The following is a 16,282-nucleotide window of genomic DNA, read 5'->3' on the forward strand; positions in this document are numbered from 1 at the left end:
GTGTGCCTGCATGTGCGGGAGGGGAGACGCACAAGATCATATCACTACATCTGACTGGCCTCCCTACGTAGAGAGACAGGGCTGAGCAAAATCTAGATTTTGTCAGATCTTCTTAGGCACAGTGCAAATTCTGAGAAAGTCTCTGTATATTTATATACTGCGATAATTACAAGCATAGAAGCAAGAAGGAAACGCCGAGGCCCTTGCCAGTTCCATTCATATTCATTGAGAAAACACATGGATCCTCCCCAAGTCACAGATGTTCAATATGAAAATGCCTGAATTCCATTGAATCACAGCAAGTTTGGAAAAACTGCCATGTCCCATGCAGCCCATGCAGTCACTAAGAAAACATGTGAATCATGTTCAATCAGGCGCATTTACTGAGGAAATAAACAAAACCTGCTGTTGCCAAGCTCAGGCAGTGCCTAAGGAGCAAAGTTCTGTATTCAGATACAGCAAGCACGGAGACAGCTGGAAAAAAAATAAAAAATAAGATGGACTTAGCTGTCTGAGGTTCTGGCAGTATTAACAGATAACCCAGCACCCCTGTCTTTTGTGAGACCAGGGCACGTTATCAGTTTTGCATCAAGTAAAACCACGTAAAACCCTGCCCAACTGCAGCTTGTTTCCAGAAATGCTGCATCTTTGGGACAGCACAGATGTGCTGCCTGCTTCAAGCCCTACCTTGTGAGTGCTTCTCCACCTTCTTTGTCCTTCTGCCCTCTCTGAGCATTTTCTTCTTTTCTCCATTCCCTTCTTAAGCTTTTTCTCCCCCTCTCTTTTGCCGTGTTCATGACCTCATTCCTTTTCTTCCACAAATCACAAACAGAAGTTTCTAAATTTTGAGGCGATGCTTGCAGTCTCCTGGATATATTTAGCTACCCCCGCTGTTCCCCGTCTTCCCAGTGACATGCTGACCTACGTGTAAAATAGAAGTGGCATCATGTCAGACATCAAGGGAAGCCACCACAGCGACATAACCCAAAGGAAGGGTGCAAAGTTTCAGTGCACCATCCTGACATCCCAAATGAGCCATTCTTGCAGCAATGACACTTGGCTGCTACTTAGACCTTCTACCTAGCCTTATGGTGTAGAGAGCAGACAGGATAGCGTGCTGCGTATTTGCACCTCTACTCATTTTTTTGCACTTAGACGTGACCTTGTTTGAAGGCAAGGGATGTTGGCCACAGCCAACTGCTTTCCTGGAGGTGACCACCCCTGCCTTTGTAGGCAGGTGAAGAGCTCACACCAGCACTTCCAAAGCAGTGACGTTTCCAGCAACCTGACCTTCTTTCGGGCAGCCCCGCATCAGCACCGCTCTGCTGTGAGAGGCAGGGACCTGTGGTGATCCCGGGGCAGCTCCGTGTGCCAGTTCAGCTCTCCTTGTGGCTGGGACCTAGCCTCTGGGAAGGGAGCGAGGAAGGGAGCGGAGGCAATAACTGGATCAGCTGCTCAAATGTAACTGTCCCGTATTTGTAAGTCAATGCTCACCATGGTTTAATCCTCCTTGGGCTAATTGGAAATTCTTCCTCCTTCAGGGAGAATTAAACTGTAGCAAAGCAAAGCTGCGGTACAAATACTAGAGCACAAAAGATCACTGAAAGAGATCATGTTGCCACAGCCATGAAGGCCCATCACTGCTAGACTTACTGGTACCTACACACATCGCCTTGCCCACGCAGCAGCTGTGGCAGCTTCAGACGTGTCCTCCCCACACTCAGGACCCATGGAGCTGAGGTGGTGCTGAAGCAGCATGACTGCTTCCCTTCCTGCAGCAAAGTCAGCCCACAGCAGCTGCTCCAGCCAAACCAGCTGGCTCTGGACTGACACAGAGCGGGAGCTCTTCAGGTCCTTTCCAGCATGCATCATATGGGAGGTAGCAGCCAGCTGAGGGCAGAGGGTGGCTGAACTGCTCCAGACAGAGCTGAAGGAAACAAAAGGAAAAGTCTTTCCATGAGGTTATTTCCTGTGCTGTCTGAGGACCGTGTGGTGTCAGCTGCTTGTTATTGCCTTTCAGCCCGTGGGCACCGTGCTTGCATTTCTGCCTAGCAGGTGGCGTTCCCTGATCCTCTGTGGGTTTGCTTTTAAGGGCACAAATTGGTTTAATCAATGCTGGAACAACAATTTCCGTTAACCCCAGTGTTATTTTTCCTACACTGGACTGCAGAGATCCCATACAAATCACCTTTCTGGCAGAACTGTGGGGTGGGGAAGCACACTAATATCTCCAACTATTGCAGCTGGATCTAAGGAAGAATGCTTGTCCACAGCCTTACCGGCTGGGGTCACTATGAATACTCAGCCTGGGATATGTGATGCATGGAGAAAGCGTTAACTTTGCAGATCATCAGGCGTTTCATTATTTATAGCTCCCCAGGCAGACGTATATTGATTTCAGCAACACCTCTCTGAAGGAGTGTCAGCTGCACAAAAGATTTGTCGCTGACCAAATGAAGGCTGGTCACAGTGACTGTACTAGAAAGCAATGTACAGGACTTCTTTTTCTACTAACACAGCACAATGGAGTTAAGAGTGATTTGATTTTATTTCATTTTCCTGGGAGCCATGCCGTCACTCTTGAGCACAAAGTGTTTTGCAGAACTCCTTTTGCTGCGGAACAGATGCTTGAGCATTCACTAATCAAGAATCGTTTTGTTGCCAGAATCCGATGGGAAATTGCATACCTGATTTTGCCTTCCAAGATAGAGGCTTTCAAGCTGTTTTGAGAGAATGAGGCTACAGGTAGGAAAAGTAGTAGTTGTTTTTATTGTTGTTGTTGTTATTATTATTATTATTATTATTTTCTTTGTAGTTCCAGGTGTGCTGCAGTGCCTTTGCCTCTGTGGAGTGGGTGTTGCTGCTGCCTTCCATGTGCGATCACTTCAGGATTTGTCACTCGGTTATAACCATCTAAGTAAGATTGCCTAGATCGATATCTTCACATTAACTTTATTTCTAGCTCACTTACCTCATGTGCTATCATCCAGGCCTAATCTGTCCTGAAGTTGTGTTTCCATTACAGACCTTTGGTAGTCTCTCTGCCGTCAATCTCACTCCATTTTTACCCCTCGTCTTTCCATCTACAGGCCAGAGCACCACACCACTTGTCAAGTGTACTGCTCCTAGCAGCCTTGCAGCCAGCAGGTAGGTTCACCAAACAGCCTAGGAAATCCAAATTTCTTCTCCTGTCCACATCACATTAATCCTACTATTTCCAGCAGGATGAAGACCCTTCTTGTTTATGTGTAATATATAACTCATCCTTTTTTTTTTTTTTATGAAGAAAGTTTCTCAAAAAAATCAAAGCCAAATTATATATGAAATTAAATACTAACAGATATAAATGAGATTCTGCTAGACCGGTGTTCATTCACGTTTTGACACTATTCACTTATATATATACATACGTATATACACTCTCTAAATATAGTTTATAAGCTTAGCCACAGATTTTATTATTCTAGCAACAATATTTATCCAAAAGCAAAAGACCCTCTATTTGATAGCTCTTTACTTCCTTGTGTGGTTTGCAGTATATATCACAACTAACATATTATAAACTTATTTCTAAAACAGAAATGGGAATTTTTCTCTTGTCTGTTTTCCTGACAAACTAGTGCAGGTTTGAAGCAACCCCTTTAAGATGGAGAAAGGTTCACCCTTTTGGGCCAGGCAGGAAACACATAAGAGGTTTTGACTGTATGAGTCGCATTTCACATACAGCTGTCTTTCGCATCTGCTTACCAACACTGAATCTGGAATTTAGTGATCTCTTTAAAATTTGAAGGTGAACTCTGGGAAGCTTGAGAAGAAATAATCCCAGGTCAGATTTAACACTGTAACCTCCTTTGACCACTGTATTGACTTTTCACGAGTAAAACAAAAAGCTTTACAACCATATCCGAAGGCATAAGAAGCCTGCAGAGGCAGGATTGCTCTGACCTAGCTCTTCCCAGATTTCCCTTCAGGGAAGTCATTTAGCCAGCATTAACTGTGGTTAACGCTGCGCACAGCACCACTGGTGCCAGCAAGTCAAAACACAGTAGTAGGAAGTTAAAAGTCAGCAGCGTTCAGACTACAAACAAGATGCATACAGTAAGGATGGCTGCAACAGGATACTGTGGGATACAATGCATTTTCTGCCACTTGCAGTCTTTAAATCAAGATTAGACGTCTAACAGATACGTTCCCTTTCAGTCACAAATTATAGGGCTTTAGGCAGGAATTACCGAGTAAAATGAAGTCAGGCTAAATGATTTGAATGTTCCTTTCTGGCTTTCAAATCTATGAAAATCCCATTTCCCAGGGCAGCTGCCCTCATCACAGAAGAACAGCCCACACAGCACGCTGGAGATCTGGAAACCTGCTGCTATCACTTCATCAGAGCAAGTCCCTGCTGGGGACTCGAGCTTGTGGCACTGAGCGGAGAGAGGGTCGGCACAAAGCTGGATCTTAATATGCTCCAGTCACTATGCCAGCTGATTCCCTCGCTGTTCGGAGCTTAGTAATTATTTAAAATAGCTATAAATCGGAAAGGGGCTTTGCTTTTAAAACTAAAATACACTGTAATCCACGTGTGAATTAAGGCCCCTGGCTATTTTCACACACACACACGCAAATTAAAGGCAACTAACTAACCAGCAGTTTCTGAGCCTCTGCACTCCTTTTCCAGATGATAATTTCATAAGGAGCTTGAATGCCTGAGCCTTGGCTGCTGCGGTCCAGCTGACACTAGCATAATTACGATTTTGAAAGGTTTGCCTGTTTTCTTAAACCGCCTATTAAAAAGAAGGTGGGTGGGTGTGTCTATAAATACACAGGAACAAAGCAATCCTCGTTTTTCCACCGTGTGAGTGCCCTGACCTGCTGATTTTCAGGACACACGGCGTTACGCTGTCCTACACATCGGTGTGTGGAGGTGACAGCCTGCAGAAGCCAGAGAAGAGCGGATGTTTGCATTACCTTCTGCAGCATGTTTGTTTTTGCTGGCAGCTAGAGGTAAACTGCTGGTTAGCTAATTCTGTTGATTTCATTTCGGTAAGTGGTGGAGGAACACCTCATGGCTTTTGGGTAGGCACCCATTTTTACTATGTGTGAAAACACATTCGTGTAAATCCTAATTAATGGATCCTGTTTGCTTGAAAGTAAGCCAAGACCAAATGCTGGAGATGAAGTTGATTGCCTGTTTTAATTTAAGGCATAGAAGCAGCATCTATAAGCAGATTTCTGCCAACTTCCTCCAGCCGCTTCATGTCCGTAGGGGGAAATCTTATTTTTATGATGCTCTCACTGACTTATTCAAGGTCTTCATCCTTTTTTACAGAGTTTGTCTTTACAGAATCTTTATAAGGCTGAAAAGGTTCATTATCACCATTCCACACAGGGGAGCACATGCAGATGTTGAATTACTTGTCCACAGGGCACATTTGCATCGTACAATGGACTAAGTGCCTTGAAGAAATGCTGACCTTGATTTTCAGCAGGTGATGCCACAGGAGCACTCTCAGGGTGCCAAGCCTGAGGTAACAGGCCAAAGGGGCAGGTTAAGTCCCAGACAAGCCCAAATATCCCCTCATTGCGGCTTCTAGGGACAAGCTAGTGCCTGCGCACAGCACGTGCACTGGGACAAGAAGCTCTCTGCCATTTACTAGCTCAGATCCCAAGATGGTGCCTCAGGCCTTGCTTTTCACTGCTTGCCTTTCACAGCCTACTCTAGCAGTATTTGACCACTGCCCCGCCCTCCCCCCCCCAACACTTTTTTTTTTTTTCCTAGTGTGCTAAATAATAAAATAACGTAGACGTTTGCCAATTTCAGCTATGTATCCTCTGCTCTGGTAGCTGGAATGTCAACCATCAGATGCTATAATAATCTGAATACTTGAGATACAGAGCCGCAGCAGTAACTTTAAAGTTTCAAAATGTGAAGACTGCACACTCACTAAAAACAGATGTTCTTCCCTGACAAGAAACTGTCTATGTAATGTCTTCTTTAATGCCTTTTATTTGCTTCCAGTCATATTTGAGAATATTCACCTCCTTGTTTTTACATCCTGTAACTGTTTAAGGGTTGTGACACTTGCACATATCATTCATCAGTAGGTACAGAAACCAGGGCTTGTATTTCAGACTGATTTCAACCGAAAAGAATAGGAAGGAGGAGCTTCTCAAGCCTTCAAGCAAGGCTCTATGAAAAACTTCTAATTTTAAGTTTATATTTTGAGAAAAAAAAAGGAAGACTGTTAGGCATGCCCAAAAGGAAAACATTTCTTCTAAACCGATATACGTACATGCCCTAACATGTGGCTACAGTAAAAAGAAAATATAGGAAGACTAAACCGATATCGCTAATTTTAGGCAAGGATCGTCTGTATGCCTAGCTCACTGTTTCAGTCATCCTTGCCATTTGTTCATGCCTGACTTGGGTGCATCGCTTCCAAATTCCAGAGTCAAAGGCTCCATGGCTGCTTCTTTCAAAATAACACAAGACACATCACTTTGTTGAATGGTGCTAGAAAATGCTACTGGGCAAATAAAACCAGATTCCTAAACCTCCTTGTCTGAGTCGTGCTGCTGGGGAAGTCCCTTCCCAACGCCAAGGTCCCCCTGACTCAGTCATACTCTAAAACTGGGTGCCAGTAATTTGGGGATTAGAAGAGTACACCTATTTTTAAATACATTTTTTCCTGACAAGCTACTATCCTTTTTTAGTACATCGAGAATTACTAATATGATTTTCAGACTTGCCAGTAATACAGATAGGAAATTCTTAAGAGGAATTGTAAAATGTTTATGTGCAGCACGGTATTTACTGGACTGCAAAGTTGGGATGCTGAGAAATCCAGCACTTTGCTGACTTTGGACCACGCTCAGGGCATCCCTTTCCCTTTAGAAGAAATGAGAAAGGACCAGTGGGTCCATGCACCTCCACCATCCCGTCCTGCTCCTGCCCGCTGCATCCCCATCCCTGCCCACTACATCTCTGCACCCACCCACCACAGCCCTTCCCCACCTGGAATGGGAGTGCGAAGGCAAATAGTTACACGGGACAAAATTACGTTGTCTCCTTGGTAAGATCTGGATGTTTTCATCTCTGGCTCCATCTTCAGCTTATTGCCGTGAGGGAGATGGAGGTGACTGTGGAGCTGTGGGACCCACTGGGGTTGTTGCAGTGCTTCTAGGTCTGGGAGCAGCTCGCAGCTTCCTTGCTGATGCTAAAGAAAACAACACAAGTGGAAGTGCTCCTGTGAGGCTCACTATAGGGTCTCTCCTAGGCTCAAATCTCAGTTTACACCCATAGAAAAAAACATATTGCCAGCATGAGCTCATGACACAGTGATCTCTCTCTGAACGCTCATTTTGGCTGATGTGCTTGGAACAGCCCATATTTTCTCTGCAGCTCAGTCGTGCGATATTTCACCTCACTCTTCATCAAGAACCAGGAGGGGTCCATATTGCACGGGAATGAAAAAAATAACAGCGGTTTTAATTTAACATGCATTTCTTTTATGAGAAGGGCTTTTAAATGACAGCCACAATTTTTATTTTCATACACAATGAAATCCTTCAACTAATACGTTCCCTGTAAGGGGAAGAGTTCAGGTCTGTATTTTCTTTTCTTTTCTCTCCCTGTCATAAAATACCTGCTTTCGGTTGTTGACACAGGCTGTCAGGATTTTGTTGCACTAAACAGACTGTTGGCAGTGAGTAGGAAGGTAAAATGAATTAATCTACACAGAAATAGCAGCTTGCACTTAAAAAAGCGGCCTTGGTTTGCAGGTTCTACCGCTCTCTGCAGATGTGAATGAATTAGGCTTTATGGCAATCCTGTCCGACTGGTAAGCAGAATTTGCACGTTTCCTTTCCAAGCACAGAAGGCACCTGACTTGTCCAAGGTCAGAGGGAATACACCTGATCCAAAACCTGCTGAGATCAATAAAAGGATTTCCTGTGACTTCAAAGCATTTTGAGCTGAGACCTCAACTAGTGACAGGAATAGAAAATAATTCATGACTCTCAAATCTCTCTTCTAATTGCTATTTTAGGCTACTTCCCTTCCTTCTGTTTTAGAGCAGGCTGTAACCAGAACACCAGCCAAACCATGATAATTTATTATAATACAATATGATATAAGAGAGCTTGTGTTAACATTTTCCAGAAAAAAAAATATTATATTGTAAGGACAAATAATAGTACTTTGTGGCCAAGATAATCTTTAAAGGAAATCAGAATGAGCTGAAGTATTCCCATGGGCTTCTTCCCCTGAGTACTAAAATGCTTATCTGAAATGCTTTATTTACTGCAACAATTTCGTGTCCTTATTGCCTAGATTAACTGCCTGACAAAGCTATAGCAGAAGTATCAATTAGAAGCGAGGAATCAGCAGCGTGCTGGGGAAATATAAAATCTGGACCACTCAGAATTGCACATTGTTAGTCTATGAAACAGATGCAAGTCTCTTGCAGTGAACAATTTAATTTTCTTATTCATTTAAAATACACTCCTTTTATTACGCAGATAACAGCCATGTAGTCAAAATTGTAGGATAGCCTTGGAAATATAGACAGCTCTCAATTACCCAGAAACCAATTTCCCTGACTGTGAGTCAGTCATACCGTAGGTATGGAAGACACCCAAGTTGCTCTGAAAAACTGAGCTTATTTACTTGCACACAAAACAACCCAAAGAGCTCTACTGCTTCCATCCCTGAGCTGGGCAATGTTAATTCGTCAGCAAAGGCTTGGGATTTCGGCACTCGGCAGTCAACAGTGTCAACAGTGCTTTTCTCCTCTCAGTTTCTCATACTCTAATTTACACAAGCTTCATATAAGCTATGATTTTATTTTCTCTGGGTGGCCACTTCTTACTCTACTGAATATTGAAACTGACTCTAGTTACACTATTAGAGGATTCCCCCAGTTACCTGCTAACTAACTACAGTCTTGCAAGAGAAAGTAGCATGACATTAGCTTCATCCTCTTTCTCTGCTTGCCTAAGCTCCAAACCACTTCTTACTCACCCACCGCAAGGCATTCTGACCAAGAGGAGAAAGTGAATTTCCAAATCAAAGATCTTGAACAAAAAATGGCTCTCCAGCTACCTCTTACTCCCTCTCACATTAGCAGCCCTGCAGGCCAAGGGCCAGCACTAACCATGGCTTGGGCCAAGAAAGGACAAGCTCACTCAGCATGCTGGAACTTCTCCGGCCAAAACTAACATGTTCAAATCAAGATGAGAGGTAGCCAAAGCCGACTGCGGAGCACAGGCACTACATGCTCACAGAGGGATAAGCCAGCCCCTAATCTCCATGGGTATCAGTTTCCCCTCAGATGGAAGATGCATCTTCATGAGGCACGTGTTGAACAAACCTGCTGCTCGGCAGATGCAGCCTTGGATTTAAAAAATAAAATAAAATAAAAAATCCCCAGAAGGATTCATCAGAATCTCCTGGCCAGGCAACATACAGAAATCCCCCTGCCCCCCAAAGCCCCCCCAGAAGTTGTCCTGGCTACTAATGCTGTCCTAAGTGTTTGGAAATCCAGCCAGAATGGGACTGGAAATCCAACCATGCCTTTGGAACATAGACTTGGAACAGCCTAAAATAGACACGCTCGAAGGGCAAGTTATTCTCTTCATTTTCTCCTTAGCCTCCATCCAGACAACATCGCCTCAGCCCCATTCAGATCCAGTTTCAAGCATTTTCTTCCCATCTGTGCTCCTTTCTCAACTAACCTCTGTGTAATGCTGCAGTTGACAGATTATACAAAAGAGTAATACAAGACAAAGTATGTATCATTCATGTAGTAAAGGCTCTCCAATCCATATCTTTTCCAAGAACCCCAATATACGAAGCAACAAAGATTGCTCCCCCCCTAGGTAGAGAAGAAAAATCTTTATATATTCTCTACAGGGATTGTTTTAGTTCATTCATGAATTATCGTAACATACAAGAACATATGTAAAAGATATTGGGTGAAAAGCTGGCCTGCCTGGAGTCAATGGCAGGTCTCCCATTTACTCTAACGGGACAGGAATCCATCCCCTTTGTTCCAAAACAAACCTTTTCTGCCTAAATGTCTTTGGATATGCACAGTGCATATTAGGCAGATGCTCTGTATTTGCTCAACAGCTAAAGAGAGTCATTCCTTTCCCCAAAACATTGTCTTCTCTCCCCACCAGAAATTAGATTTGGAATAGCTTCTTCAGAAAATTATATCAAATTGTTGGGGCTTGTGCTGCATAATCTGGGTTTGGCATAATCAAGTGAGCTCACTGGCTGCTATCCCTATGGTTAATAGTGTGTAACAGCACGGTTTGGGACCTATCCTTTGCTTTTCCACCCATACATGTCTGTGTCCAATTTCAAACACAATAAATTGTGGAACAAGGAATAAACTGTAAAATAGAGAGGTTAAGGAAAGGGAAACGTATTGGAATTCCTCTCAACAAGTACAATGGCAAACCTAGATCTAAAGCAGTCATTTGAGGTGGGGAGTTTTTATATACCTCAGTTCAGATTGTCATTTCATATCATTTGACGTCTCTGTCATTAAGACCAAGTGCTTGGGCTAATACCTCACTCTGGGGGCTTATATTTATTAATTTATTTTGAGAGGAAGGTGAGGGCAGGAAATGTGAAAGTGGTTCAAGCAGGTGTTTAGGCGGAACAAATGTTGATCCCCCAGTTTGTCATTTTCGGAGCTGGGGAAGGATGTGAATGAAAACAGCAGTACATTAGTGTTGCTAGAGCATTTTAAAAGGAATGAAAACATCCCACTCCAGCACTCCCAGCTTGCCCTTTTCTGTCCGCCTCACCTAAATTAATATCTGATTGTAACTGAATATACTTTGAAAAATGAAACCACTCGGTATGGTAGAGATCAACTCTCCCCTGTTATTTCTATTACTAGAGCAACTTCAAGGCACAACTATAGCTACAGAATTTGCTGTGAAGAGCTTATGACCAAAACACTGGCAGAGAAAAGATGTTTTTAGAAAATGCAGCCATGAGGACAATGTAACTTTTTAATTTCCCCACAGGTGTATGTCAGACTGGATTTATTGACCTTTGGGCCATGAGGCAAGACTTATCTTTTGGCTTAAATCTTTGCAAAGGGGAAGAAAAGAAAAATGTCCAGTCTTGATAGAGGAAACTTTACAGTATGAAATTGGGAAGGCTTAATCCTATGGTCCTACTTCTGTAGTGGCTTTATAGGACTCAAAGAACACATGAAAAATCTCACTTCAGAGTTATTTCTCAATACTCACTCTCTTTTGCACTCCGATATTTTTTTGTTAACTTCCTTCTGTTAAAGGAGCAAAACCCCAGAACCTATATGCAAAATTTAAATATACATGGAAAGTAAGTAAGGCACCCCGCTGAGGAGAATATTAAAAAATGATAACACTGCTTCTTAATTACTCCTCGCTCTTCCCAGCTCTCATCCTCCTGACCTCCAGGTACCTCCAGATCCTGCTCCCAGCACACAGGAAGCACACTGAGAGGACACAGAGCAAACTTGTGTTTACAATGGCTGAAAACCACCTCTTCCTCACAGCTTCCATGTGTAGCACAATGCATACGAAAACATTAGACATGGTATGCAGGTGAGCAACATTGGCTCACAGAAAAGGAAAGAAGGAAAGAAAAATGATGCAAAATGAATGAAAAGAAAAACATGAGGCAGAAAGAGCAAATTATCTTCCAATGATTTATCAGACCATTGAAGGAATGTCAATGTTAATGTTAAATCTTTCATTAAAATGCAATATTTAAGGATCATATTAAGGAAACCCATCGTATTAACAGAGGCAACTAATGGAAAACAAATGCATGGCTCCAATGAGTCAGATATGGATAAAATGCCAGTGAAGAGATTTTATCAGGACAAAGATGACTTCAGAGTAGAGCACATAGAAGCAGCACTTCTCTTCCTCCCTCTGCGGGATACAACAACAAGGATCGCCACACACTCACACCACAACTCACCCCCTTGCTGCCTTGATGCTTGATTTAAAATGAGGGGAAAAAAAAAAAAAAAGTGAAATAAGAGCTACAAACTTAGCTTCCCAGAATTTATTGCCACAGGAATGTGCATTTGCTTTATTTTTCTAGCTTAATGTCTATCATGCAAGGCTGATAGCTAAGTTGTGGAGCACGCTAGGTTTGGCACAAAAGTCTTGCATTTTTTAATGAAAAGGGAGATTGGGCTGGGCTACTGCAGACATCAGCCTCCTCCAGTTGTGTCTCAGGGTTTCACCAAAACTTCAGCTCCTGAGAAGCCAAAGGCTCCAGGATTTCAGCCCTGGAGTCCAGAAGTGACCAGTTGCAGAAGAAGTGGTGCCAGCCTGACCTGGTGCCCCTCAGCAGCACACTGGGAATTTGGTGGCCACCATCTGCCACCCCCCGGGGCCTGGTGGAGCTCTGCCAGAAGCCTGCCTGCCCCAACACAGCTCGGTGGAGCAGAACCAAGCTGGATCTGGCCCGCACTACATTTGTAGTAGGCAGTGAGAAAGCCAGCTACAGTTTGTGTTCAACTGCAGATCTTTTTTTCCCTGAGCTGACTTGATCTCAGCAAGCAAATTCAGAAATCTCGTGGTGTGAACCAGCGATGCTGCACAGTCCCACTTCAGAGGAAAAAAAATCTGCATGAAATTCCCTGAACAAAAACATGTGAAAATGCAGCTTGGGACCCAGCGCTTATTGTGGCAAGTGATACATCACAAACATGCTTATCATTACAGCAATCTTAGGTGGGAGAAACAAAAAATTTGTCAGCAAAGCACTTCTTAAATTCATGTTTCTACAAAGTCCACAGTGAATTTTAGAAGGTATGACCCTAGGAACACAGCTCCAATGTTTCCAGCAGGTGATTCCTTTCTCACCTTCAACCACCAAAGAAGAAAAGGGAAATCTGGGTATATCTGCTTTATATCCACTCACCAACAAAAAATTAAACTAATACTTTTTAATCTTTTTCCAGGTAAAATCTCGGGGATGTTGCTTTTATCCTCTCTTGCTTAGTACTAATTTTGCTCTCCTTCCATTGAGGGAGAAAAGTGGCTTTACATGAACTGCATGTGAGACTGTGCAGGAAAACCTTTCAACAATAACCATGGAAAAAAAAAGATGAAAGAGGATGAGGTTTCCTGTTCTTGGCAAAATATATTGTCCGTACTGGAACATTTCTAAATTCCACTGCATATTACTTAGGCCCTGTCTACACCAGCGAAATGCACCACATTAAAAAACGTGCAAACTGACATGCCTTAAACTAGGACAGTGTGAAAACACAGCATTACCCTGAGGTATTAACGACAACAGCTGTGTTATTTTAAAAATGTGTTGGCTCCTCCTGGTTAATTGTAGTGCCCCCTACACACAATCATCGTCAGCTTTGTTTTTCAGACATAACTTGCCTGATACAACTTTTCTGATTTAACTTGCCTTATAACTATACTGATACCAGTTGTCATCACAGATGATTCAAATGAACTGCCTCAGCTTAAACAAGGGGTAAGGCATACATTTACAGGACAACAACATGTGGCCATTTATGCCCTGAACAATCATTTTCTGTTCCCCTGCCCACCCCCCTCGTCTTCCATTCTGTTTTCTCTTTGAACAGAATGAAGATGGAGATAGTGTTTGGAAGAGTAGAAAATCCTATTTCCTAATCGTTACTGTTAATTATAGTAGCTTCCTCTCCGTGTTTTTATTTGTTTGTTTTTGTTTTAATGGTAGGAGATATCACATCATTGCAAGCCTTACACGTCCTGGGATATTCCCAAGACTGCAATTTTGAGACAGTTTACAAGTTCTGTCCAATTTTATGACCTGTATTACCTGCAATACTAGATCTTTTTACTACAGTATTTGTAGCAAATGTTGTAGTAAATGTTTATGGGGTTTAAGAAATTAAGAATAAATAGTAAAGACTGCTGTATGAAAAACCTTTCCATCACATGGAGGACAGCTTGTCACTAGCATATGGCATTTGACATTCTTCCACCACATCTTCCCTGCCTCGACCACACCAATTCAAAGGATTTGCCAGGACTTGATCTGGGTCAGTCTCAACTTATCCTAGAGTAAGCTGAGGCCAATAAACTGTTGTTGAGCATGAAGCTGAGCAAAGCAGGAGATAAAGAGAGAAAAACAAACAAACAAACAAACAAACAAAACACACAGACATCTTCCTAACTTTGCTGTAGGTTTTGCTGGTCTCTCATTAGTCTTAGCCTTTACCACTTGTCTTTATTCTCCCTGGAACATGAAAACTGTTGTCACATTTTGCTAGGACTACGGGGTATTTCTAGAAACCACCAGAGCATATTATACACACTGTGCTGTACCATGAGAACAATCACTCAAGAAAAAATAGTGGGGCAACAAGATGGAGGGAGAACAGTCAGCTGTCAACATCAGACTGCATGTCGACAGAGAACGTTAGATTTTACCCAGTCAGCCTATTCCCTTCTCCAAGAACAATTTCTCACCTTGAAATGCTTCCACCACATAGTTCAGTCACCGTGTTTGATGAAGTGATGGGGACCTGGAAGAGTGATCCAAAGCATGGCACACACTTCTGGACAACATGATGCTCTCCAGCACAGCTGAGGACCTTGCAGGTTCCACAGGGCTGCTGGCGATGGAAGAAGGGCAGGGCAAGTTTGGGGGAAAAAGAAAGAAAATAAAGGAATTATTGGTCTGGATATATGGGCTAGAGATTGCTTCTAATTTCTTAGCAATATTTTCCCCATTAGAAGCTATTGTTGCCTAAAAAAAATCAAAATCAAAATCAAAAAATCAAGGAGAAATTAAAAACCTTTGAGAAAGAGAATACTACTATAAAAAAATACACTGCCATAGACCACAGGGCTATGTTACTGGAAAGCATATGGACATTTTCTTCAGTAGGTGAAAGTTTGAAATACACCATACGATTTTAAGCATGGCCATGCTATATTAATACCTGGAGAAAAACTGTATCATTGACCTGGCTACTGCATGTACCAACAACACTATGAAACTGGCAAATTGATGAGTGCAGTTTTCTTCCCTCTTGCATATTTAAAAGCCTTATACAACTTCACCTACAAATTAACAAAGTAGGCTTACTCAGGAAGAGCCATACACTACATTTTATGACATTTATTTTAATTATCAGCAAGCGTTTTTAATATATAATTTAATTCAGCTACTACAGTGAGTATGATTCACTAGTTGCTTTTGAATTTCCTGTTATGCATTGATTTAGAGCAGCATGGAATAATAAACCTGGGATTTTCGGTTCCAAAATAGAACAAAGTCATTAGCAGAATTGATCGATTCTGGTAGATTTGCATTGCCAAAGTTTCTTTGAAAGAAATGTGTTCATTACCATGTTGCATGGGAAGAAAAGAAATGGAATGAACAGGAAAGAATTAATAATACTTACAGGACATGAAATTTGACTCATCTGGCAGCTAAAGCCACACTCAAATTTTTGTATGGAATTTTTCTGTTCATACTCTATATTACTACTTTATCAAGAGCAGATCTCCAGTTGTCAATGCAGGAAGCTTGCTTGTCAAGGGGATTTGCTTGGAAATGGTTGTCCTGTTAAGATTTGTGGTCTTTTCCTAGTGAAAAAAAAAAAAAAAAAAGTTGGGTATGGCACAAAAGTTTCCCTGATTGCACTAGCTACACCCTTATTTATCGCATGATAGTCTCCCAACAGCAATACATCCTGTCAGCATGATGCTCCCCAGCTATGAACTCGTGCTGTTCTCCAGCTCCACCGTCCGCCTGTCAGAAAGAAGTTAACCCAGTGTCCTAAGGTAATCCGTGCATTCAATCAACTCTAAAATCAGCCTCACTTTATCTTTTTAAGCTATTCACAATGCAAACCTTGGCTTCACTCTTCAAGCTTTATGCTTAAGCCTTGTTTAGAATTGTATGTGTGAGTGCTTCCTCTGTGAAATCCCACTGCAGCAGCAAACATCTCCAGCTTCCTAACTCCGCATTGCTTTGAGACTCTTCACATGCAGCAGAACTTTCTCAAGTAGCCTGCTCTCAAATATTTCCTTTCAGATGTCATAATTTTGGTCTCTCCTCATTTTAGCTTTTTCTTGTCCTTTTTATTTTCCTGAGAGATCTCAGTTAATTACAACTATTTCTTGTTTGGTCCCCAGGAAGTCCTTCTCTATCCTAGGTGTAGCCCTTGCCCTTCATAATTCATACTGATGCTGGATTGATTCTTTTGCTCTCAAGTGTTTAACCCTTCAGCTCTACTCTGAG

Source organism: Anas acuta, chromosome 4, assembly GCF_963932015.1.
Source record: "Anas acuta chromosome 4, bAnaAcu1.1, whole genome shotgun sequence".
Lineage (NCBI taxonomy): Eukaryota > Metazoa > Chordata > Aves > Anseriformes > Anatidae > Anas > Anas acuta.